Source organism: Schistocerca americana, chromosome 7 (genome assembly GCF_021461395.2).
Source record: "Schistocerca americana isolate TAMUIC-IGC-003095 chromosome 7, iqSchAmer2.1, whole genome shotgun sequence".
Taxonomy (NCBI): Eukaryota; Metazoa; Arthropoda; class Insecta; order Orthoptera; family Acrididae; genus Schistocerca; species Schistocerca americana.
In genome coordinates, this window is record NC_060125.1 from 44111090 (window position 1) to 44132114 (window position 21025).

Here is a 21025-nt window from a genome sequence, read left to right on the forward strand (position 1 = left end):
TGGTGCTGATAGCCACGTATCATTTCAAGTAGATTTGATGCCTTTCGGAGACAATTTTTCATTGAATAGGATTGTAGCTCATTTGTGGCAGCAGGAAATAAGCTGTAGTCAAAAGGATCTTCCATAGAGGGTCGCAGGTCGCATAAATACTGTATGGCCCTCTAACGCGTTGTGTGGAGCCCGGCTAGCTCATATTCGCGCCTCGTCTTCGGCGCGAGACGGACGTGTGGCGGCCGCTGCGGACGTTTCGTGTCAACAAGGCTGTTTTCCTGCGAGCCAGGTAGGCCGGCTCGCAAGCGCATTACTTCACTTAATTGTGTATTGGTTTGATGAAGATGAGAAAAGACACGATTAAATTCGCTTTCGATAGAAATTTCGTACGACCGAAAGCTTTTGAAATCAAACTGTGGCTCACAGAAAAAGTTGGAATTACGAAAGATGATTTAGTTGGAGTTCATTTATCGTTTGTGACTAACTCGGCATATGTGAAATTGGCAGATCCTGCTAAATGTGTCGCACTTGTTGAACAATGTGGCGGTATTATTAAGTTCAATCACTTAGACGGCTCAGTTAGCGATGTCGTAGTATCCTATGCTGGGATGGGAATACGAACAGTAAGAGTATTTGAGCTTCCTTTTGAAATGCCTGTAGTCGAAATCAATCGTGTTCTCGGGGCGTATGGCAGAGTAATTTCCAATGTTGCGGAAATGTGGTCAGAACCACACATGTTTCCCGTTTTGAATGGCGTTCGCCAGGTTAAGATGGAACTTCTCAAGCACATTCCTTCCTTTGTAATTATTGGAGGATACCGTGCGTTGATCATTTACGATGGACAGCCTCGTACCTGTGCCATTTGTAACTCGACAGAGCACGTGCGTGCTGAGTGCAGTAGACGGAGGGTTCCTCAATTACCAAGGGTAGAATCCGAAGGTGCAGGGCCTGTAGTTCACCTGCAGATGACGTACGCTGCTGCCACGTCACCTTTGCGATCAGCTCGGCAGACATCTTTCGAACTGGGGGACCAATGCGAGCATCCCGAGAGTGTTAACAACCATATAGACAGTGGTAGATCCGTAGCTATGACTAACCATACAGCGCCCCAGTGTCCCACCAGTGACAGTCAGGTACCTTACGACTGTGCCGAGCCTTCTCGTAGCTCGCGAGCAGAACCTTCTGCGGTTACTGTGGATACCTCCCTGCAACCGCCTGATTGCGCACGACAGGACGAGACCACCACGCAAGTAGCGGCAACGGATGATCCAGTTCAGAATATTGTTGGGCAAGACATGAGCATAGATCACTCGATCATCCAACTGACACAAGGAGTCAATGACTACGGTTCTGCTTCCCACAGCGCGGCTGACAGGCCCCCTGCGACAGAGGCGAGTCTAACTGCGGTAGTCCTTTCTTCCACGCCTGGTGAAAAGAGCAGCGTTGGCTCTTCGACTAGGACACAAGACCGGCTTGCATCGCCGACTTCGTCTCCGCATTCGTCCGAAAAGTCCCCTGATTCGTCTCCAGAGCGGTCAAGATCGCCTCGGAAAGCTAGGAAACGTCGCAAAAAGCGGTTAGCACACCAGGCTGCTGAAAGCTTAGCCCCGGCTCTGCGGGATAGGTTGAGGAGCATTCAGGAACAGACAACGATCGAAGACCATGGCCGGAGGGAACCTGAGGTCGGTAGCATACCATCGCATCTACGGACATCACCTGAGCACGGTGTCCGGGACGAAGGAGCACCAGGCCTCGAATTTTCAGACCATCAGGACGTACCTACTTCCCAACGTAGACAATCTCCCCAGAATAGTCGTTTTGAATGGGCAGACGATACGGAGACAACACTGCCACATGTATCTGCGAACAATGGTATGGCATGTTAACCGCAACCTCTCAAGCTCACGACTACACTTTGAGCGCACGGATGACATGTGAATTCGGCCTACATATGCCTAATCGCCGGAAAGTCCAGTAAACAATAACAGCTCTTGCTTATGGATCAAACGTATCACGTTATGACTGTTAATATTAACAAGATCCAGAGTGCAACTAACATTGCTGCCCTCCGGGACTTCATATATCAGTCCGATACCGATATTGCGCTTTTTCAAGAAGTGTGTTTTTCAAATTTGTATGTTCCGGGATTTACTGCAATTCTCAATGTCGCCTCAGAAGGCGCTTGCGGCACCGCTGTCCTGGTCAAGGAAGGTATTGCAATAACAGATGTAACCATGTTGGAATCGGGGCGGGGAATCAGTTTTAAGATTTTCGGTGTTACGATTATAAATGTTTATGTACCTTCGGGAAGCAGTGGTCGAACAGAACGAGCCAAGTTCTTTAAAAATGATCTCGTGTTTTTACTAAAGGAAAACCCCGTTGATGTAATAGTCGGAGGTGACTGGAATTGTGTCCTACACAGGAAAGACCAAACGCCAAATTTCAATTTCTCCCCAGAACTAGATGATCTTGTGAAAACAATGAAATGGCAGGACGCTTGGGAGGTCAAATACCCCGTGTCTGTCCAGTACACATATTTTAGCACTAAAGCGCAAAGTCGGATCGACCGCATATACGTAAGTTCACATTTAGCCAGCAAAATCAGTGGCGTCGAACGAATACCAACTTTCTTTTCCGACCATCTAGCACTAAGGTGCAGCATTGGACTTCCTAAACAGAAGACATACTGGGGCCGTCCTTTTTGGAAATTAAATATCGCCATGCTTCGAGATAACGCCCTAACTGAGCAGTTAGAAGCTTCTTGGCAACTTTCACTCCGACAAAGCCACAAATACCGGTCAACGATAGATTGGTGGACTTTATGCGCCAAAAAGAAACTTAGATCTACTCTAATTTCTTACAGTAGGGAAAGGGCACTTTGGTCTCGGCGCACTGTCGAATTCTATTATACTTGTCTGCGTGACCTTTATGATATGCCCATGTCCGCGGCTGTCAGAACGGGTATCAAACAGGTCAAGGCCGAACTTCTTAGTCTTAAACGCAAACAGCTGGAAGGAATGACAATAAAATCACGAGTTCAAACCACAGTGGAAGAAGAACACGCTTCACTCTATCATCTACTCCAGCACGAAAAAAATCGTCGAAGAAATTTTATTCAGTCATTGCTCTCTGAAGATCAAAGTCTTTTAACTCAACGAAAAGATATTTTAAACGAGGCTCATAGGTATTATAATCAATTGTACAGTGCTCACCAGTGTATCCCAGATCATGGACAGGAACTGCTCCGTAACTGTGATATGGAACAACTAGTAACTGCAGAACACAACAGGAGCCTCACTGTTGAAATCCTGTCTGAAGACATTTTCGAAGTAATTAAAAGCTCACCTGTTACAAAATCACCTGGGCCCGACGGTTTACCCGTAGAATTTTATTCCCAATATTGGCATATTATAAGGAATAAATTCACACAAGTCGTCAACGAAATCTTGAGTGGAGGGCACATACCTGACGAAATGAAAGAGTGTGTCACTGTTTTACTTCCTAAGGGAATCAATTCGGATGTCAAACAGCTCAACAAAATGAGACCGATATCCTTAATGAACTCTGATTATAAAATTATTGCCAGGGTTGTAAAAAACAGACTCCGACCGGTGTTTGATACTGTAATTGGTCCCCATCAAACGTGTCTCCCGGGTCGGAATATTTTTAAAACAGTCTGCGAATACAGGGACATAATCAGTATCTTCTCAACGACATTGACGAAGGCTGGCCTCGTTTTTATCGACTTTTCTAAAGCCTTTGATAGGGTAAACCATGAATATTTATTTACCACTCTGATGCATATAGGTTTTAACGACAAATTTTTAATTGTCTTAAAAAATCTATTGCAAGGGATGAAAACCAAAATTTTCATCAATGGACACTATACTCGAGATGTCGAAATAGCAAATGGTGTCCCGCAGGGAAGTCCTTTATCAATGATGCTATTTGTGGTCGCACTAGAACCTTTGCTGAAACGGTTAAACAAGGAATTAGAAGGCATATCAATTTCAGGGGTCAGTAACGCTACCAACGCTTACGCCGACGACGTCGGTGTCATCGTCAGAAGTAATGACGACGTTGTAAGACTGAGAGAGATTGTTCGCCTTTACTGCTTCGCAACGGGAGCGCAAATCAACGATATGAAAAGCTCCTTTCTAAATCTCCATGGCTTCAGGAACACTGCCCTCGAATGGGCCAGGTCTGTAGACCATCACACTGCGTTAGGTGTGAGGTTCTACCGATGCCCCCTGCAAACAACGACATTCAACTGGAAGAAGATCTTACATAGTATTCGAGGATCTTTAATAATGAACCGACTTAGAGACTTGAACATTATCCAAAGGGTGCAATTAATCAACTGCGCTGTCCTTTCGAAAGCAGTATATGTAGGTCAAATACTGCCGATACCTAAAGCGATATCCAAAACCATCATGAGCTTCATCTGCAAGTATGTTTGGAGAGGTGAGATATTTAAAGTGGCGGCCAGTACTATAACTTTAAAACCGCGAGAAGGAGGCCTCGGACTGACCGATATCCGCCGCAAAACTACGGCTCTTTATATCAAGCGTACACTTCAGCTTTTAGAAGACCGCCACAATAATTTATCATCGAAACTTTTCCGAATCCTTACACCGGAGAGTATGGAACCACCTATTAACATAAGTAAAATCTCTTACAAATTGCAGCACATCAGATTCTACTATTTAGAACTCAGTTACCTGCACTGCATTGTCGCGGATAGGACCAAAAGAAACTGTAGTTTCATCATGGATTGCCTTACTACAAAGGACAACCGTAACAGAATGGAATCAAAATATCCCACCCGAAATTGGCAAAATATATGGAAGAATATAAACAATAAAGTACTGTCCACCAATGTGCGCGGTGCCTGGTACAAGGTTGTCAATAATACCGTTGCCACAAATGAAAGATTACAGTCTATAGGATTGAGTGACACAAATCAGTGTCCACGTTGTAATGTGATAGACACCCTCCGGCATCGTCTCATATGCAACGGCTACCAGGTCATTTGGGACAGAGTCCGCCAACAGGTGGCGTTTATCAATAGGAACGACGGCAGACACCTTACTGTCGACATTCTCGTCAACCCCGAAAGCGTTGCTTTCCCTATTCAAAAGAATAATGTTACCCTATGGCTACTGGGGAACTATGTCAATTATGTCATTAATAACCTCGGCCTGCCCGACGTACTGGACTATGAGCAACATCTATTACTGGAATATTATAAAATATGTGGACAACGACACCACAAGACCTTGTATGGTAACATGCTAAAAATATTATTTGACAAACAAGGCATCGGATGACGTACGCAATGACGAATAGCGGATAAAATATCGGATTTTGCGATGCCAAAGTAGGGGATTGCTGCTAAGGGCGACGTACGGTGGGGACTTCGTGGGCCCCAGGGCCGCTACGGTAGCCGTGAAGGCCTTCGTAGAACCCTGAAAAGGCCTTGCATTCTATGTCTATGCTTAAAAAAAAAAAAAAAAGAAAAAAACAAAAAAAAAAAAAAGAGATCAGTGTCTTGTATTGTGTGTGTCCTTAAGAAGCCTACGTTTCTCAGTTAACCATTAATTTTTCTTTCTTTATCCACAATTTTCACCAGATTATTTTCAGTTATTTTGAACAACCATCCAACGTTACAAAATAAGTTCATTTGGATGGAGACATTTACTTTTCTCACCACGTTTGATATGGATTCCCTTACTTGCAAAGGAGTATTTCATTTGATTTTAGCAATGAAGCTCGCCGAAGAAGGCGCATGAAGGAGAGCGAATGGAAGGGCTAGAAGGGGAGATGGGAGGCCCTAAAAAAAAAAAAAAAAAAAAAAAAAAAAAAGTCGGTAGAGCATGAGACTCTTAATCTCAGGGTCGTGGGTTCGAGCCCCACGCTGGGCGGCGCCAAATTTTGTGTCTACGCGGATGCAACCTGCGCCCCTCTCGTGAGCCTTGCGTAATGAACGTAACGGGTTACGACGATGCCTAGCTTCGTATGAATATCAGAGGAATGGTTTTTGAAGCTGAAAGTAACTCTGAAATGAATTAAATGTGTTGTTTTGAAGTTTTAGGCGTACATCGATATCGTGTGAGATGTGTAAGAAAGCAGCAGCTGTGCTAACTAAATACAAATAATGGTCGCTAATGCGGTGCGTTTCCAGCTGAAGGGCTCCGATTCACTAGTCCACAAGAATACAGTACCCGAAAATTGCGCTAGGCGGCGCCTCCTTAGCTCAGTGGCAGAGCGCTGGTCTAGTAAACCAGAGGTCGTGAGTTCGATCCTCACAGGGGGCAAATGAATTTTGTAAAAGCCCCTTCTACCGTAGCCCTTTCGAAAAAAGCGGTCAAGGATAAAAAAAATTATGAATGGGTGCGGTATTAAAGAAGTGCTCTCGCAAATGAATAGTGCGAATGGTGCTATTAAAGTAGGCACCAGAAACTGCTGCTTTTGGCAGTCTCCGGAGAATGCCGACGTGAAATACTTAGTTCTTGTGATGTATTTTCTACCCCTGGTAGAGACCCTCGCGGTTGTCGTCGTCGTCGTCGGCGCCGCCGCCGCTTTGGTAATAGCGGCAACTCGCCATTGTATGACATAGGGTGAGGTACCTTCTGCAACCGACTGAGGTGGCAGTAAGCGATTGAAGCTGATTTGCAACCTCTTGTTTGATCAGCGTCATAAGGGCTTGAATGTAACTTGCGATGGGACACAGCAAGAAGTAGCGTCGCCTTTTTAGTACTGAAATTGGAGATGGAGAATTGCGTCAAAGATGGGAAATTCATTCCGGCAAGCGTACAAATGGCGAAAATGAGGTGTGTGTGGGGAAGCATATTGCGCCAGTGACCGTGTGGCCTAATGGATAAGGCGTCGGACTTCGGATCCGAAGATTGCAGGTTCGAATCCTGTCACGGTCGAGTTTTTCCAGTTCTGCAAAAGATGCATGCTGTTTTACTGTGTTGTTTGAGTACTACAAAACTAGTTGAAAGTTGCTGCTGTGCGCTTCCTGGCTGCAAACCGGCGTCTACCTGAAGCTCAAGCAAGACAAAGGGGTTGTGTAGCGAAATTTTCGGCACAGTGCCGATCAGGAGAGTTTTCTTGGAACTACTGCGTCTGACTCAGGACCCAAGAGCTACGCCACAGGCGTCTGCGCACAGTCGAGCATGTGTGTTGAATAATGGTGCTGATAGCCACGTATCATTTCAAGTAGATTTGATGCCTTTCGGAGACAATTTTTCATTGAATAGGATTGTAGCTCATTTGTGGCAGCAGGAAATAAGCTGTAGTCAAAAGGATCTTCCATAGAGGGTCGCAGGTCGCATAAATACTGTATGGCCCTCTAACGCGTTGTGTGGAGCCCGGCTAGCTCAGTCGGTAGAGCATGAGACTCTTAATCTCAGGGTCGTGGGTTCGAGCCCCACGCTGGGCGGCGCCAAATTTTGTGTCTACGCGGATGCAACCTGCGCCCCTCTCGTGAGCCTTGCGTAATGAACGTAACGGGTTACGACGATGCCTAGCTTCGTATGAATATCAGAGGAATGGTTTTTGAAGCTGAAAGTAACTCTGAAATGAATTAAATGTGTTGTTTTGAAGTTTTAGGCGTACATCGATATCGTGTGAGATGTGTAAGAAAGCAGCAGCTGTGCTAACTAAATACAAATAATGGTCGCTAATGCGGTGCGTTTCCAGCTGAAGGGCTCCGATTCACTAGTCCACAAGAATACAGTACCCGAAAATTGCGCTAGGCGGCGCCTCCTTAGCTCAGTGGCAGAGCGCTGGTCTAGTAAACCAGAGGTCGTGAGTTCGATCCTCACAGGGGGCAAATGAATTTTGTAAAAGCCCCTTCTACCGTAGCCCTTTCGAAAAAAGCGGTCAAGGATAAAAAAAATTATGAATGGGTGCGGTATTAAAGAAGTGCTCTCGCAAATGAATAGTGCGAATGGTGCTATTAAAGTAGGCACCAGAAACTGCTGCTTTTGGCAGTCTCCGGAGAATGCCGACGTGAAATACTTAGTTCTTGTGATGTATTTTCTACCCCTGGTAGAGACCCTCGCGGTTGTCGTCGTCGTCGTCGGCGCCGCCGCCGCTTTGGTAATAGCGGCAACTCGCCATTGTATGACATAGGGTGAGGTACCTTCTGCAACCGACTGAGGTGGCAGTAAGCGATTGAAGCTGATTTGCAACCTCTTGTTTGATCAGCGTCATAAGGGCTTGAATGTAACTTGCGATGGGACACAGCAAGAAGTAGCGTCGCCTTTTTAGTACTGAAATTGGAGATGGAGAATTGCGTCAAAGATGGGAAATTCATTCCGGCAAGCGTACAAATGGCGAAAATGAGGTGTGTGTGGGGAAGCATATTGCGCCAGTGACCGTGTGGCCTAATGGATAAGGCGTCGGACTTCGGATCCGAAGATTGCAGGTTCGAATCCTGTCACGGTCGAGTTTTTCCAGTTCTGCAAAAGATGCATGCTGTTTTACTGTGTTGTTTGAGTACTACAAAACTAGTTGAAAGTTGCTGCTGTGCGCTTCCTGGCTGCAAACCGGCGTCTACCTGAAGCTCAAGCAAGACAAAGGGGTTGTGTAGCGAAATTTTCGGCACAGTGCCGATCAGGAGAGTTTTCTTGGAACTACTGCGTCTGACTCAGGACCCAAGAGCTACGCCACAGGCGTCTGCGCACAGTCGAGCATGTGTGTTGAATAATGGTGCTGATAGCCACGTATCATTTCAAGTAGATTTGATGCCTTTCGGAGACAATTTTTCATTGAATAGGATTGTAGCTCATTTGTGGCAGCAGGAAATAAGCTGTAGTCAAAAGGATCTTCCATAGAGGGTCGCAGGTCGCATAAATACTGTATGGCTCGTAACGCGTTGTGTGGAGCCCGGCTAGCTCAGTCGGTAGAGCATGAGACTCTTAATCTCAGGGTCGTGGGTTCGAGCCCCACGCTGGGCGGCGCCAAATTTTGTGTCTACGCGGATGCAACCTGCGCCCCTCTCGTGAGCCTTGCGTAATGAACGTAACGGGTTACGACGATGCCTAGCTTCGTATGAATATCAGAGGAATGGTTTTTGAAGCTGAAAGTAACTCTGAAATGAATTAAATGTGTTGTTTTGAAGTTTTAGGCGTACATCGATATCGTGTGAGATGTGTAAGAAAGCAGCAGCTGTGCTAACTAAATACAAATAATGGTCGCTAATGCGGTGCGTTTCCAGCTGAAGGGCTCCGATTCACTAGTCCACAAGAATACAGTACCCGAAAATTGCGCTAGGCGGCGCCTCCTTAGCTCAGTGGCAGAGCGCTGGTCTAGTAAACCAGAGGTCGTGAGTTCGATCCTCACAGGGGGCAAATGAATTTTGTAAAAGCCCCTTCTACCGTAGCCCTTTCGAAAAAAGCGGTCAAGGATAAAAAAAATTATGAATGGGTGCGGTATTAAAGAAGTGCTCTCGCAAATGAATAGTGCGAATGGTGCTATTAAAGTAGGCACCAGAAACTGCTGCTTTTGGCAGTCTCCGGAGAATGCCGACGTGAAATACTTAGTTCTTGTGATGTATTTTCTACCCCTGGTAGAGACCCTCGCGGTTGTCGTCGTCGTCGGCGCCGCCGCCGCTTTGGTAATAGCGGCAACTCGCCATTGTATGACATAGGGTGAGGTACCTTCTGCAACCGACTGAGATGGCAGTAAGCGATTGAAGCTGATTTGCAACCTCTTGTTTGATCAGCGTCATAAGGGCTTGAATGTAACTTGCGATGGGACACAGCAAGAAGTAGCGTCGCCTTTTTAGTACTGAAATTGGAGATGGAGAATTGCGTCAAAGATGGGAAATTCATTCCGGCAAGCGTAAAAATGGCGAAAATGAGGTGTGTGTGGGGAAGCATATTGCGCCAGTGACCGTGTGGCCTAATGGATAAGGCGTCGGACTTCGGATCCGAAGATTGCAGGTTCGAATCCTGTCACGGTCGAGTTTTTCCAGTTCTGCAAAAGATGCATGCTGTTTTACTGTGTTGTTTGAGTACTACAAAACTAGTTGAAAGTTGCTGCTGTGCGCTTCCTGGCTGCAAACCGGCGTCTACCTGAAGCTCAAGCAAGACAAAGGGGTTGTGTAGCGAAATTTTCGGCACAGTGCCGATCAGGAGAGTTTTCTTGGAACTACTGCGTCTGACTCAGGACCCAAGAGCTACGCCACAGGCGTCTGCGCACAGTCGAGCATGTGTGTTGAATAATGGTGCTGATAGCCACGTATCATTTCAAGTAGATTTGATGCCTTTCGGAGACAATTTTTCATTGAATAGGATTGTAGCTCATTTGTGGCAGCAGGAAATAAGCTGTAGTCAAAAGGATCTTCCATAGAGGGTCGCAGGTCGCATAAATACTGTATGGCTCGTAACGCGTTGTGTGGAGCCCGGCTAGCTCAGTCGGTAGAGCATGAGACTCTTAATCTCAGGGTCGTGGGTTCGAGCCCCACGCTGGGCGGCGCCAAATTTTGTGTCTACGCGGATGCAACCTGCGCCCCTCTCGTGAGCCTTGCGTAATGAACGTAACGGGTTACGACGATGCCTAGCTTCGTATGAATATCAGAGGAATGCTTTTTGAAGCTGAAAGTAACTCTGAAATGAATTAAATGTGTTGTTTTGAAGTTTTAGGCGTACATCGATATCGTGTGAGATGTGTAAGAAAGCAGCAGCTGTGCTAACTAAATACAAATAATGGTCGCTAATGCGGTGCGTTTCCAGCTGAAGGGCTCCGATTCACTAGTCCACAAGAATACAGTACCCGAAAATTGCGCTAGGCGGCGCCTCCTTAGCTCAGTGGCAGAGCGCTGGTCTAGTAAACCAGAGGTCGTGAGTTCGATCCTCACAGGGGGCAAATGAATTTTGTAAAAGCCCCTTCTACCGTAGCCCTTTCGAAAAAAGCGGTCAAGGATAAAAAAAATTATGAATGGGTGCGGTATTAAAGAAGTGCTCTCGCAAATGAATAGTGCGAATGGTGCTATTAAAGTAGGCACCAGAAACTGCTGCTTTTGGCAGTCTCCGGAGAATGCCGACGTGAAATACTTAGTTCTTGTGATGTATTTTCTACCCCTGGTAGAGACCCTCGCGGTTGTCGTCGTCGTCGGCGCCGGCGCCGCCGCCGCTTTGGTAATAGCGGCAACTCGCCATTGTATGACATAGGGTGAGGTACCTTCTGCAACCGACTGAGATGGCAGTAAGCGATTGAAGCTGATTTGCAACCTCTTGTTTGATCAGCGTCATAAGGGCTTGAATGTAACTTGCGATGGGACACAGCAAGAAGTAGCGTCGCCTTTTTAGTACTGAAATTGGAGATGGAGAATTGCGTCAAAGATGGGAAATTCATTCCGGCAAGCGTACAAATGGCGAAAATGAGGTGTGTGTGGGGAAGCATATTGCGCCAGTGACCGTGTGGCCTAATGGATAAGGCGTCGGACTTCGGATCCGAAGATTGCAGGTTCGAATCCTGTCACGGTCGAGTTTTTCCAGTTCTGCAAAAGATGCATGCTGTTTTACTGTGTTGTTTGAGTACTACAAAACTAGTTGAAAGTTGCTGCTGTGCGCTTCCTGGCTGCAAACCGGCGTCTACCTGAAGCTCAAGCAAGACAAAGGGGTTGTGTAGCGAAATTTTCGGCACAGTGCCGATCAGGAGAGTTTTCTTGGAACTACTGCGTCTGACTCAGGACCCAAGAGCTACGCCACAGGCGTCTGCGCACAGTCGAGCATGTGTGTTGAATAATGGTGCTGATAGCCACGTATCATTTCAAGTAGATTTGATGCCTTTCGGAGACAATTTTTCATTGAATAGGATTGTAGCTCATTTGTGGCAGCAGGAAATAAGCTGTAGTCAAAAGGATCTTCCATAGAGGGTCGCAGGTCGCATAAATACTGTATGGCTCGTAACGCGTTGTGTGGAGCCCGGCTAGCTCAGTCGGTAGAGCATGAGACTCTTAATCTCAGGGTCGTGGGTTCGAGCCCCACGCTGGGCGGCGCCAAATTTTGTGTCTACGCGGATGCAACCTGCGCCCCTCTCGTGAGCCTTGCGTAATGAACGTAACGGGTTACGACGATGCCTAGCTTCGTATGAATATCAGAGGAATGGTTTTTGAAGCTGAAAGTAACTCTGAAATGAATTAAATGTGTTGTTTTGAAGTTTTAGGCGTACATCGATATCGTGTGAGATGTGTAAGAAAGCAGCAGCTGTGCTAACTAAATACAAATAATGGTCGCTAATGCGGTGCGTTTCCAGCTGAAGGGCTCCGATTCACTAGTCCACAAGAATACAGTACCCGAAAATTGCGCTAGGCGGCGCCTCCTTAGCTCAGTGGCAGAGCGCTGGTCTAGTAAACCAGAGGTCGTGAGTTCGATCCTCACAGGGGGCAAATGAATTTTGTAAAAGCCCCTTCTACCGTAGCCCTTTCGAAAAAAGCGGTCAAGGATAAAAAAAATTATGAATGGGTGCGGTATTAAAGAAGTGCTCTCGCAAATGAATAGTGCGAATGGTGCTATTAAAGTAGGCACCAGAAACTGCTGCTTTTGGCAGTCTCCGGAGAATGCCGACGTGAAATACTTAGTTCTTGTGATGTATTTTCTACCCCTGGTAGAGACCCTCGCGGTTGTCGTCGTCGTCGGCGCCGCCGCCGCTTTGGTAATAGCGGCAACTCGCCATTGTATGACATAGGGTGAGGTACCTTCTGCAACCGACTGAGATGGCAGTAAGCGATTGAAGCTGATTTGCAACCTCTTGTTTGATCAGCGTCATAAGGGCTTGAATGTAACTTGCGATGGGACACAGCAAGAAGTAGCGTCGCCTTTTTAGTACTGAAATTGGAGATGGAGAATTGCGTCAAAGATGGGAAATTCATTCCGGCAAGCGTACAAATGGCGAAAATGAGGTGTGTGTGGGGAAGCATATTGCGCCAGTGACCGTGTGGCCTAATGGATAAGGCGTCGGACTTCGGATCCGAAGATTGCAGGTTCGAATCCTGTCACGGTCGAGTTTTTCCAGTTCTGCAAAAGATGCATGCTGTTTTACTGTGTTGTTTGAGTACTACAAAACTAGTTGAAAGTTGCTGCTGTGCGCTTCCTGGCTGCAAACCGGCGTCTACCTGAAGCTCAAGCAAGACAAAGGGGTTGTGTAGCGAAATTTTCGGCACAGTGCCGATCAGGAGAGTTTTCTTGGAACTACTGCGTCTGACTCAGGACCCAAGAGCTACGCCACAGGCGTCTGCGCACAGTCGAGCATGTGTGTTGAATAATGGTGCTGATAGCCACGTATCATTTCAAGTAGATTTGATGCCTTTCGGAGACAATTTTTCATTGAATAGGATTGTAGCTCATTTGTGGCAGCAGGAAATAAGCTGTAGTCAAAAGGATCTTCCATAGAGGGTCGCAGGTCGCATAAATACTGTATGGCTCGTAACGCGTTGTGTGGAGCCCGGCTAGCTCAGTCGGTAGAGCATGAGACTCTTAATCTCAGGGTCGTGGGTTCGAGCCCCACGCTGGGCGGCGCCAAATTTTGTGTCTACGCGGATGCAACCTGCGCCCCTCTCGTGAGCCTTGCGTAATGAACGTAACGGGTTACGACGATGCCTAGCTTCGTATGAATATCAGAGGAATGCTTTTTGAAGCTGAAAGTAACTCTGAAATGAATTAAATGTGTTGTTTTGAAGTTTTAGGCGTACATCGATATCGTGTGAGATGTGTAAGAAAGCAGCAGCTGTGCTAACTAAATACAAATAATGGTCGCTAATGCGGTGCGTTTCCAGCTGAAGGGCTCCGATTCACTAGTCCACAAGAATACAGTACCCGAAAATTGCGCTAGGCGGCGCCTCCTTAGCTCAGTGGCAGAGCGCTGGTCTAGTAAACCAGAGGTCCTGAGTTCGATCCTCACAGGGGGCAAATGAATTTTGTAAAAGCCCCTTCTACCGTAGCCCTTTCGAAAAAAGCGGTCAAGGATAAAAAAAATTATGAATGGGTGCGGTATTAAAGAAGTGCTCTCGCAAATGAATAGTGCGAATGGTGCTATTAAAGTAGGCACCAGAAACTGCTGCTTTTGGCAGTCTCCGGAGAATGCCGACGTGAAATACTTAGTTCTTGTGATGTATTTTCTACCCCTGGTAGAGACCCTCGCGGTTGTCGTCGTCGTCGTCGGCGCCGCCGCCGCTTTGGTAATAGCGGCAACTCGCCATTGTATGACATAGGGTGAGGTACCTTCTGCAACCGACTGAGATGGCAGTAAGCGATTGAAGCTGATTTGCAACCTCTTGTTTGATCAGCGTCATAAGGGCTTGAATGTAACTTGCGATGGGACACAGCAAGAAGTAGCGTCGCCTTTTTAGTACTGAAATTGGAGATGGAGAATTGCGTCAAAGATGGGAAATTCATTCCGGCAAGCGTACAAATGGCGAAAATGAGGTGTGTGTGGGGAAGCATATTGCGCCAGTGACCGTGTGGCCTAATGGATAAGGCGTCGGACTTCGGATCCGAAGATTGCAGGTTCGAATCCTGTCACGGTCGAGTTTTTCCAGTTCTGCAAAAGATGCATGCTGTTTTACTGTGTTGTTTGAGTACTACAAAACTAGTTGAAAGTTGCTGCTGTGCGCTTCCTGGCTGCAAACCGGCGTCTACCTGAAGCTCAAGCAAGACAAAGGGGTTGTGTAGCGAAATTTTCGGCACAGTGCCGATCAGGAGAGTTTTCTTGGAACTACTGCGTCTGACTCAGGACCCAAGAGCTACGCCACAGGCGTCTGCGCACAGTCGAGCATGTGTGTTGAATAATGGTGCTGATAGCCACGTATCATTTCAAGTAGATTTGATGCCTTTCGGAGACAATTTTTCATTGAATAGGATTGTAGCTCATTTGTGGCAGCAGGAAATAAGCTGTAGTCAAAAGGATCTTCCATAGAGGGTCGCAGGTCGCATAAATACTGTATGGCCCTATAACGCGTTGTGTGGAGCCCGGCTAGCTCAGTCGGTAGAGCATGAGACTCTTAATCTCAGGGTCGTGGGTTCGAGCCCCACGCTGGGCGGCGCCAAATTTTGTGTCTACGCGGATGCAACCTGCGCCCCTCTCGTGAGCCTTGCGTAATGAACGTAACGGGTTACGACGATGCCTAGCTTCGTATGAATATCAGAGGAATGGTTTTTGAAGCTGAAAGTAACTCTGAAATGAATTAAATGTGTTGTTTTGAAGTTTTAGGCGTACATCGATATCGTGTGAGATGTGTAAGAAAGCAGCAGCTGTGCTAACTAAATACAAATAATGGTCGCTAATGCGGTGCGTTTCCAGCTGAAGGGCTCCGATTCACTAGTCCACAAGAATACAGTACCCGAAAATTGCGCTAGGCGGCGCCTCCTTAGCTCAGTGGCAGAGCGCTGGTCTAGTAAACCAGAGGTCGTGAGTTCGATCCTCACAGGGGGCAAATGAATTTTGTAAAAGCCCCTTCTACCGTAGCCCTTTCGAAAAAAGCGGTCAAGGATAAAAAAAATTATGAATGGGTGCGGTATTAAAGAAGTGCTCTCGCAAATGAATAGTGCGAATGGTGCTATTAAAGTAGGCACCAGAAACTGCTGCTTTTGGCAGTCTCCGGAGAATGCCGACGTGAAATACTTAGTTCTTGTGATGTATTTTCTACCCCTGGTAGAGACCCTCGCGGTTGTCGTCGTCGTCGTCGGCGCCGCCGCCGCTTTGGTAATAGCGGCAACTCGCCATTGTATGACATAGGGTGAGGTACCTTCTGCAACCGACTGAGGTGGCAGTAAGCGATTGAAGCTGATTTGCAACCTCTTGTTTGATCAGCGTCATAAGGGCTTGAATGTAACTTGCGATGGGACACAGCAAGAAGTAGCGTCGCCTTTTTAGTACTGAAATTGGAGATGGAGAATTGCGTCAAAGATGGGAAATTCATTCCGGCAAGCGTACAAATGGCGAAAATGAGGTGTGTGTGGGGAAGCATATTGCGCCAGTGACCGTGTGGCCTAATGGATAAGGCGTCGGACTTCGGATCCGAAGATTGCAGGTTCGAATCCTGTCACGGTCGAGTTTTTCCAGTTCTGCAAAAGATGCATGCTGTTTTACTGTGTTGTTTGAGTACTACAAAACTAGTTGAAAGTTGCTGCTGTGCGCTTCCTGGCTGCAAACCGGCGTCTACCTGAAGCTCAAGCAAGACAAAGGGGTTGTGTAGCGAAATTTTCGGCACAGTGCCGATCAGGAGAGTTTTCTTGGAACTACTGCGTCTGACTCAGGACCCAAGAGCTACGCCACAGGCGTCTGCGCACAGTCGAGCATGTGTGTTGAATAATGGTGCTGATAGCCACGTATCATTTCAAGTAGATTTGATGCCTTTCGGAGACAATTTTTCATTGAATAGGATTGTAGCTCATTTGTGGCAGCAGGAAATAAGCTGTAGTCAAAAGGATCTTCCATAGAGGGTCGCAGGTCGCATAAATACTGTATGGCTCGTAACGCGTTGTGTGGAGCCCGGCTAGCTCAGTCGGTAGAGCATGAGACTCTTAATCTCAGGGTCGTGGGTTCGAGCCCCACGCTGGGCGGCGCCAAATTTTGTGTCTACGCGGATGCAACCTGCGCCCCTCTCGTGAGCCTTGCGTAATGAACGTAACGGGTTACGACGATGCCTAGCTTCGTATGAATATCAGAGGAATGGTTTTTGAAGCTGAAAGTAACTCTGAAATGAATTAAATGTGTTGTTTTGAAGTTTTAGGCGTACATCGATATCGTGTGAGATGTGTAAGAAAGCAGCAGCTGTGCTAACTAAATACAAATAATGGTCGCTAATGCGGTGCGTTTCCAGCTGAAGGGCTCCGATTCACTAGTCCACAAGAATACAGTACCCGAAAATTGCGCTAGGCGGCGCCTCCTTAGCTCAGTGGCAGAGCGCTGGTCTAGTAAACCAGAGGTCGTGAGTTCGATCCTCACAGGGGGCAAATGAATTTTGTAAAAGCCCCTTCTACCGTAGCCCTTTCGAAAAAAGCGGTCAAGGATAAAAAAAATTATGAATGGGTGCGGTATTAAAGAAGTGCTCTCGCAAATGAATAGTGCGAATGGTGCTATTAAAGTAGGCACCAGAAACTGCTGCTTTTGGCAGTCTCCGGAGAATGCCGACGTGAAATACTTAGTTCTTGTGATGTATTTTCTACCCCTGGTAGAGACCCTCGCGGTTGTCGTCGTCGTCGGCGCCGCCGCCGCTTTGGTAATAGCGGCAACTCGCCATTGTATGACATAGGGTGAGGTACCTTCTGCAACCGACTGAGATGGCAGTAAGCGATTGAAGCTGATTTGCAACCTCTTGTTTGATCAGCGTCATAAGGGCTTGAATGTAACTTGCGATGGGACACAGCAAGAAGTAGCGTCGCCTTTTTAGTACTGAAATTGGAGATGGAGAATTGCGTCAAAGATGGGAAATTCATTCCGGCAAGCGTAAAAATGGCGAAAATGAGGTGTGTGTGGGGAAGCATATTGCGCCAGTGACCGTGTGGCCTAATGGATAAGGCGTCGGACTTCGGATCCGAAGATTGCAGGTTCGAATCCTGTCACGGTCGAGTTTTTCCAGTTCTGCAAAAGATGCATGCTGTTTTACTGTGTTGTTTGAGTACTACAAAACTAGTTGAAAGTTGCTGCTGTGCGCTTCCTGGCTGCAAACCGGCGTCTACCTGAAGCTCAAGCAAGACAAAGGGGTTGTGTAGCGAAATTTTCGGCACAGTGCCGATCAGGAGAGTTTTCTTGGAACTACTGCGTCTGACTCAGGACCCAAGAGCTACGCCACAGGCGTCTGCGCACAGTCGAGCATGTGTGTTGAATAATGGTGCTGATAGCCACGTATCATTTCAAGTAGATTTGATGCCTTTCGGAGACAATTTTTCATTGAATAGGATTGTAGCTCATTTGTGGCAGCAGGAAATAAGCTGTAGTCAAAAGGATCTTCCATAGAGGGTCGCAGGTCGCATAAATACTGTATGGCTCGTAACGCGTTGTGTGGAGCCCGGCTAGCTCAGTCGGTAGAGCATGAGACTCTTAATCTCAGGGTCGTGGGTTCGAGCCCCACGCTGGGCGGCGCCAAATTTTGTGTCTACGCGGATGCAACCTGCGCCCCTCTCGTGAGCCTTGCGTAATGAACGTAACGGGTTACGACGATGCCTAGCTTCGTATGAATATCAGAGGAATGCTTTTTGAAGCTGAAAGTAACTCTGAAATGAATTAAATGTGTTGTTTTGAAGTTTTAGGCGTACATCGATATCGTGTGAGATGTGTAAGAAAGCAGCAGCTGTGCTAACTAAATACAAATAATGGTCGCTAATGCGGTGCGTTTCCAGCTGAAGGGCTCCGATTCACTAGTCCACAAGAATACAGTACCCGAAAATTGCGCTAGGCGGCGCCTCCTTAGCTCAGTGGCAGAGCGCTGGTCTAGTAAACCAGAGGTCGTGAGTTCGATCCTCACAGGGGGCAAATGAATTTTGTAAAAGCCCCTTCTACCGTAGCCCTTTCGAAAAAAGCGGTCAAGGATAAAAAAAATTATGAATGGGTGCGGTATTAAAGAAGTGCTCTCGCAAATGAATAGTGCGAATGGTGCTATTAAAGTAGGCACCAGAAACTGCTGCTTTTGGCAGTCTCCGGAGAATGCCGACGTGAAATACTTAGTTCTTGTGATGTATTTTCTACCCCTGGTAGAGACCCTCGCGGTTGTCGTCGTCGTCGGCGCCGGCGCCGCCGCCGCTTTGGTAATAGCGGCAACTCGCCATTGTATGACATAGGGTGAGGTACCTTCTGCAACCGACTGAGATGGCAGTAAGCGATTGAAGCTGATTTGCAACCTCTTGTTTGATCAGCGTCATAAGGGCTTGAATGTAACTTGCGATGGGACACAGCAAGAAGTAGCGTCGCCTTTTTAGTACTGAAATTGGAGATGGAGAATTGCGTCAAAGATGGGAAATTCATTCCGGCAAGCGTACAAATGGCGAAAATGAGGTGTGTGTGGGGAAGCATATTGCGCCAGTGACCGTGTGGCCTAATGGATAAGGCGTCGGACTTCGGATCCGAAGATTGCAGGTTCGAATCCTGTCACGGTCGAGTTTTTCCAGTTCTGCAAAAGATGCATGCTGTTTTACTGTGTTGTTTGAGTACTACAAAACTAGTTGAAAGTTGCTGCTGTGCGCTTCCTGGCTGCAAACCGGCGTCTACCTGAAGCTCAAGCAAGACAAAGGGGTTGTGTAGCGAAATTTTCGGCACAGTGCCGATCAGGAGAGTTTTCTTGGAACTACTGCGTCTGACTCAGGACCCAAGAGCTACGCCACAGGCGTCTGCGCACAGTCGAGCATGTGTGTTGAATAATGGTGCTGATAGCCACGTATCATTTCAAGTAGATTTGATGCCTTTCGGAGACAATTTTTCATTGAATAGGATTGTAGCTCATTTGTGGCAGCAGGAAATAAGCTGTAGTCAAAAGGATCTTCCATAGAGGGTCGCAGGTCGCATAAATACTGTATGGCTCGTAACGCGTTGTGTGGAGCCCGGCTAGCTCAGTCGGTAGAGCATGAGACTCTTAATCTCAGGGTCGTGGGTTCGAGCCCCACGCTGGGCGGCGCCAAATTTTGTGTCTACGCGGATGCAACCTGCGCCCCTCTCGTGAGCCTTGCGTAATGAACGTAACGGGTTACGACGATGCCTAGCTTCGTATGAATATCAGAGGAATGCTTTTTGAAGCTGAAAGTAACTCTGAAATGAATTAAATGTGTTGTTTTGAAGTTTTAGGCGTACATCGATATCGTGTGAGATGTGTAAGAAAGCAGCAGCTGTGCTAACTAAATACAAATAATGGTCGCTAATGCGGTGCGTTTCCAGCTGAAGGGCTCCGATTCACTAGTCCACAAGAATACAGTACCCGAAAATTGCGCTAGGCGGCGCCTCCTTAGCTCAGTGGCAGAGCGCTGGTCTAGTAAACCAGAGGTCCTGAGTTCGATCCTCACAGGGGGCAAATGAATTTTGTAAAAGCCCCTTCTACCGTAGCCCTTTCGAAAAAAGCGGTCAAGGATAAAAAAAATTATGAATGGGTGCGGTATTAAAGAAGTGCTCTCGCAAATGAATAGTGCGAATGGTGCTATTAAAGTAGGCACCAGAAACTGCTGCTTTTGGCAGTCTCCGGAGAATGCCGACGTGAAATACTTAGTTCTTGTGATGTATTTTCTACCCCTGGTAGAGACCCTCGCGGTTGTCGTCGTCGTCGTCGGCGCCGCCGCCGCTTTGGTAATAGCGGCAACTCGCCATTGTATGACATAGGGTGAGGTACCTTCTGCAACCGACTGAGATGGCAGTAAGCGATTGAAGCTGATTTGCAACCTCTTGTTTGATCAGCGTCATAAGGGCTTGAATGTAACTTGCGATGGGACACAGCAAGAAGTAGCGTCGCCTTTTTAGTACTGAAATTGGAGATGGAGAATTGCGTCAAAGATGGGAAATTCATTCCGGCAAGCGTACAAATGGCGAAAATGAGGTGTGTGTGGGGAAGCATATTGCGCCAGTGACCGTGTGGCCTAATGGATAAGGCGTCGGACTTCGGATCCGAAGATTGCAGGTTCGAATCCTGTCACGGTCGAGTTTTTCCAGTTCTGCAAAAGATGCATGCTGTTTTACTGTGTTGTTTGAGTACTACAAAACTAGTTGAAAGTTGCTGCTGTGCGCTTCCTGGCTGCAAACCGGCGTCTACCTGAAGCTCAAGCAAGACAAAGGGGTTGTGTAGCGAAATTTTCGGCACAGTGCCGATCAGGAGAGTTTTCTTGGAACTACTGCGTCTGACTCAGGACCCAAGAGCTACGCCACAGGCGTCTGCGCACAGTCGAGCATGTGTGTTGAATAATGGTGCTGATAGCCACGTATCATTTCAAGTAGATTTGATGCCTTTCGGAGACAATTTTTCATTGAATAGGATTGTAGCTCATTTGTGGCAGCAGGAAATAAGCTGTAGTCAAAAGGATCTTCCATAGAGGGTCGCAGGTCG

The 21025-nt window shown here is 47.1% G+C and overlaps 29 non-coding genes across 29 annotated transcripts; all 29 read left to right on the forward strand.

Annotated features, from left to right (window-relative positions):
- Positions 1-6236: 6236 nt before the first annotated feature.
- Positions 6237-6308, forward strand: Trnat-agu. The gene has a single exon. It is a non-coding gene; the product is annotated as a tRNA-Thr (tRNA).
- Positions 6309-6853: 545 nt separating this feature from the next.
- Trnar-ucg lies at positions 6854-6926 on the forward strand. Its single transcript has one exon. It is a non-coding gene; the product is annotated as a tRNA-Arg (tRNA).
- Positions 6927-7365: 439 nt separating this feature from the next.
- Trnak-cuu lies at positions 7366-7438 on the forward strand. The gene has a single exon. It is a non-coding gene; the product is annotated as a tRNA-Lys (tRNA).
- Positions 7439-7759: 321 nt separating this feature from the next.
- Trnat-agu lies at positions 7760-7831 on the forward strand. The gene has a single exon. It is a non-coding gene; the product is annotated as a tRNA-Thr (tRNA).
- A 545-nt stretch (positions 7832-8376) lies between these two features.
- On the forward strand, positions 8377-8449 carry Trnar-ucg. Its single transcript has one exon. It is a non-coding gene; the product is annotated as a tRNA-Arg (tRNA).
- Positions 8450-8887: 438 nt separating this feature from the next.
- Positions 8888-8960, forward strand: Trnak-cuu. Its single transcript has one exon. It is a non-coding gene; the product is annotated as a tRNA-Lys (tRNA).
- A 321-nt stretch (positions 8961-9281) lies between these two features.
- Positions 9282-9353, forward strand: Trnat-agu. The gene has a single exon. It is a non-coding gene; the product is annotated as a tRNA-Thr (tRNA).
- Positions 9354-9895: 542 nt separating this feature from the next.
- On the forward strand, positions 9896-9968 carry Trnar-ucg. The gene has a single exon. It is a non-coding gene; the product is annotated as a tRNA-Arg (tRNA).
- Positions 9969-10406: 438 nt separating this feature from the next.
- On the forward strand, positions 10407-10479 carry Trnak-cuu. The gene has a single exon. It is a non-coding gene; the product is annotated as a tRNA-Lys (tRNA).
- A 321-nt stretch (positions 10480-10800) lies between these two features.
- Positions 10801-10872, forward strand: Trnat-agu. The gene has a single exon. It is a non-coding gene; the product is annotated as a tRNA-Thr (tRNA).
- Positions 10873-11420: 548 nt separating this feature from the next.
- Positions 11421-11493, forward strand: Trnar-ucg. The gene has a single exon. It is a non-coding gene; the product is annotated as a tRNA-Arg (tRNA).
- Positions 11494-11931: 438 nt separating this feature from the next.
- On the forward strand, positions 11932-12004 carry Trnak-cuu. The gene has a single exon. It is a non-coding gene; the product is annotated as a tRNA-Lys (tRNA).
- A 321-nt stretch (positions 12005-12325) lies between these two features.
- Positions 12326-12397, forward strand: Trnat-agu. The gene has a single exon. It is a non-coding gene; the product is annotated as a tRNA-Thr (tRNA).
- Positions 12398-12939: 542 nt separating this feature from the next.
- Positions 12940-13012, forward strand: Trnar-ucg. The gene has a single exon. It is a non-coding gene; the product is annotated as a tRNA-Arg (tRNA).
- A 438-nt stretch (positions 13013-13450) lies between these two features.
- Positions 13451-13523, forward strand: Trnak-cuu. The gene has a single exon. It is a non-coding gene; the product is annotated as a tRNA-Lys (tRNA).
- A 321-nt stretch (positions 13524-13844) lies between these two features.
- Trnat-agu lies at positions 13845-13916 on the forward strand. Its single transcript has one exon. It is a non-coding gene; the product is annotated as a tRNA-Thr (tRNA).
- Positions 13917-14461: 545 nt separating this feature from the next.
- Trnar-ucg lies at positions 14462-14534 on the forward strand. Its single transcript has one exon. It is a non-coding gene; the product is annotated as a tRNA-Arg (tRNA).
- Positions 14535-14973: 439 nt separating this feature from the next.
- Positions 14974-15046, forward strand: Trnak-cuu. The gene has a single exon. It is a non-coding gene; the product is annotated as a tRNA-Lys (tRNA).
- A 321-nt stretch (positions 15047-15367) lies between these two features.
- Trnat-agu lies at positions 15368-15439 on the forward strand. The gene has a single exon. It is a non-coding gene; the product is annotated as a tRNA-Thr (tRNA).
- A 545-nt stretch (positions 15440-15984) lies between these two features.
- Trnar-ucg lies at positions 15985-16057 on the forward strand. The gene has a single exon. It is a non-coding gene; the product is annotated as a tRNA-Arg (tRNA).
- Positions 16058-16495: 438 nt separating this feature from the next.
- Trnak-cuu lies at positions 16496-16568 on the forward strand. Its single transcript has one exon. It is a non-coding gene; the product is annotated as a tRNA-Lys (tRNA).
- Positions 16569-16889: 321 nt separating this feature from the next.
- Trnat-agu lies at positions 16890-16961 on the forward strand. Its single transcript has one exon. It is a non-coding gene; the product is annotated as a tRNA-Thr (tRNA).
- A 542-nt stretch (positions 16962-17503) lies between these two features.
- On the forward strand, positions 17504-17576 carry Trnar-ucg. Its single transcript has one exon. It is a non-coding gene; the product is annotated as a tRNA-Arg (tRNA).
- A 438-nt stretch (positions 17577-18014) lies between these two features.
- Positions 18015-18087, forward strand: Trnak-cuu. The gene has a single exon. It is a non-coding gene; the product is annotated as a tRNA-Lys (tRNA).
- A 321-nt stretch (positions 18088-18408) lies between these two features.
- Trnat-agu lies at positions 18409-18480 on the forward strand. Its single transcript has one exon. It is a non-coding gene; the product is annotated as a tRNA-Thr (tRNA).
- A 548-nt stretch (positions 18481-19028) lies between these two features.
- Positions 19029-19101, forward strand: Trnar-ucg. The gene has a single exon. It is a non-coding gene; the product is annotated as a tRNA-Arg (tRNA).
- Positions 19102-19539: 438 nt separating this feature from the next.
- Positions 19540-19612, forward strand: Trnak-cuu. Its single transcript has one exon. It is a non-coding gene; the product is annotated as a tRNA-Lys (tRNA).
- A 321-nt stretch (positions 19613-19933) lies between these two features.
- Positions 19934-20005, forward strand: Trnat-agu. The gene has a single exon. It is a non-coding gene; the product is annotated as a tRNA-Thr (tRNA).
- Positions 20006-20550: 545 nt separating this feature from the next.
- Positions 20551-20623, forward strand: Trnar-ucg. The gene has a single exon. It is a non-coding gene; the product is annotated as a tRNA-Arg (tRNA).
- Positions 20624-21025: the final 402 nt, after the last annotated feature.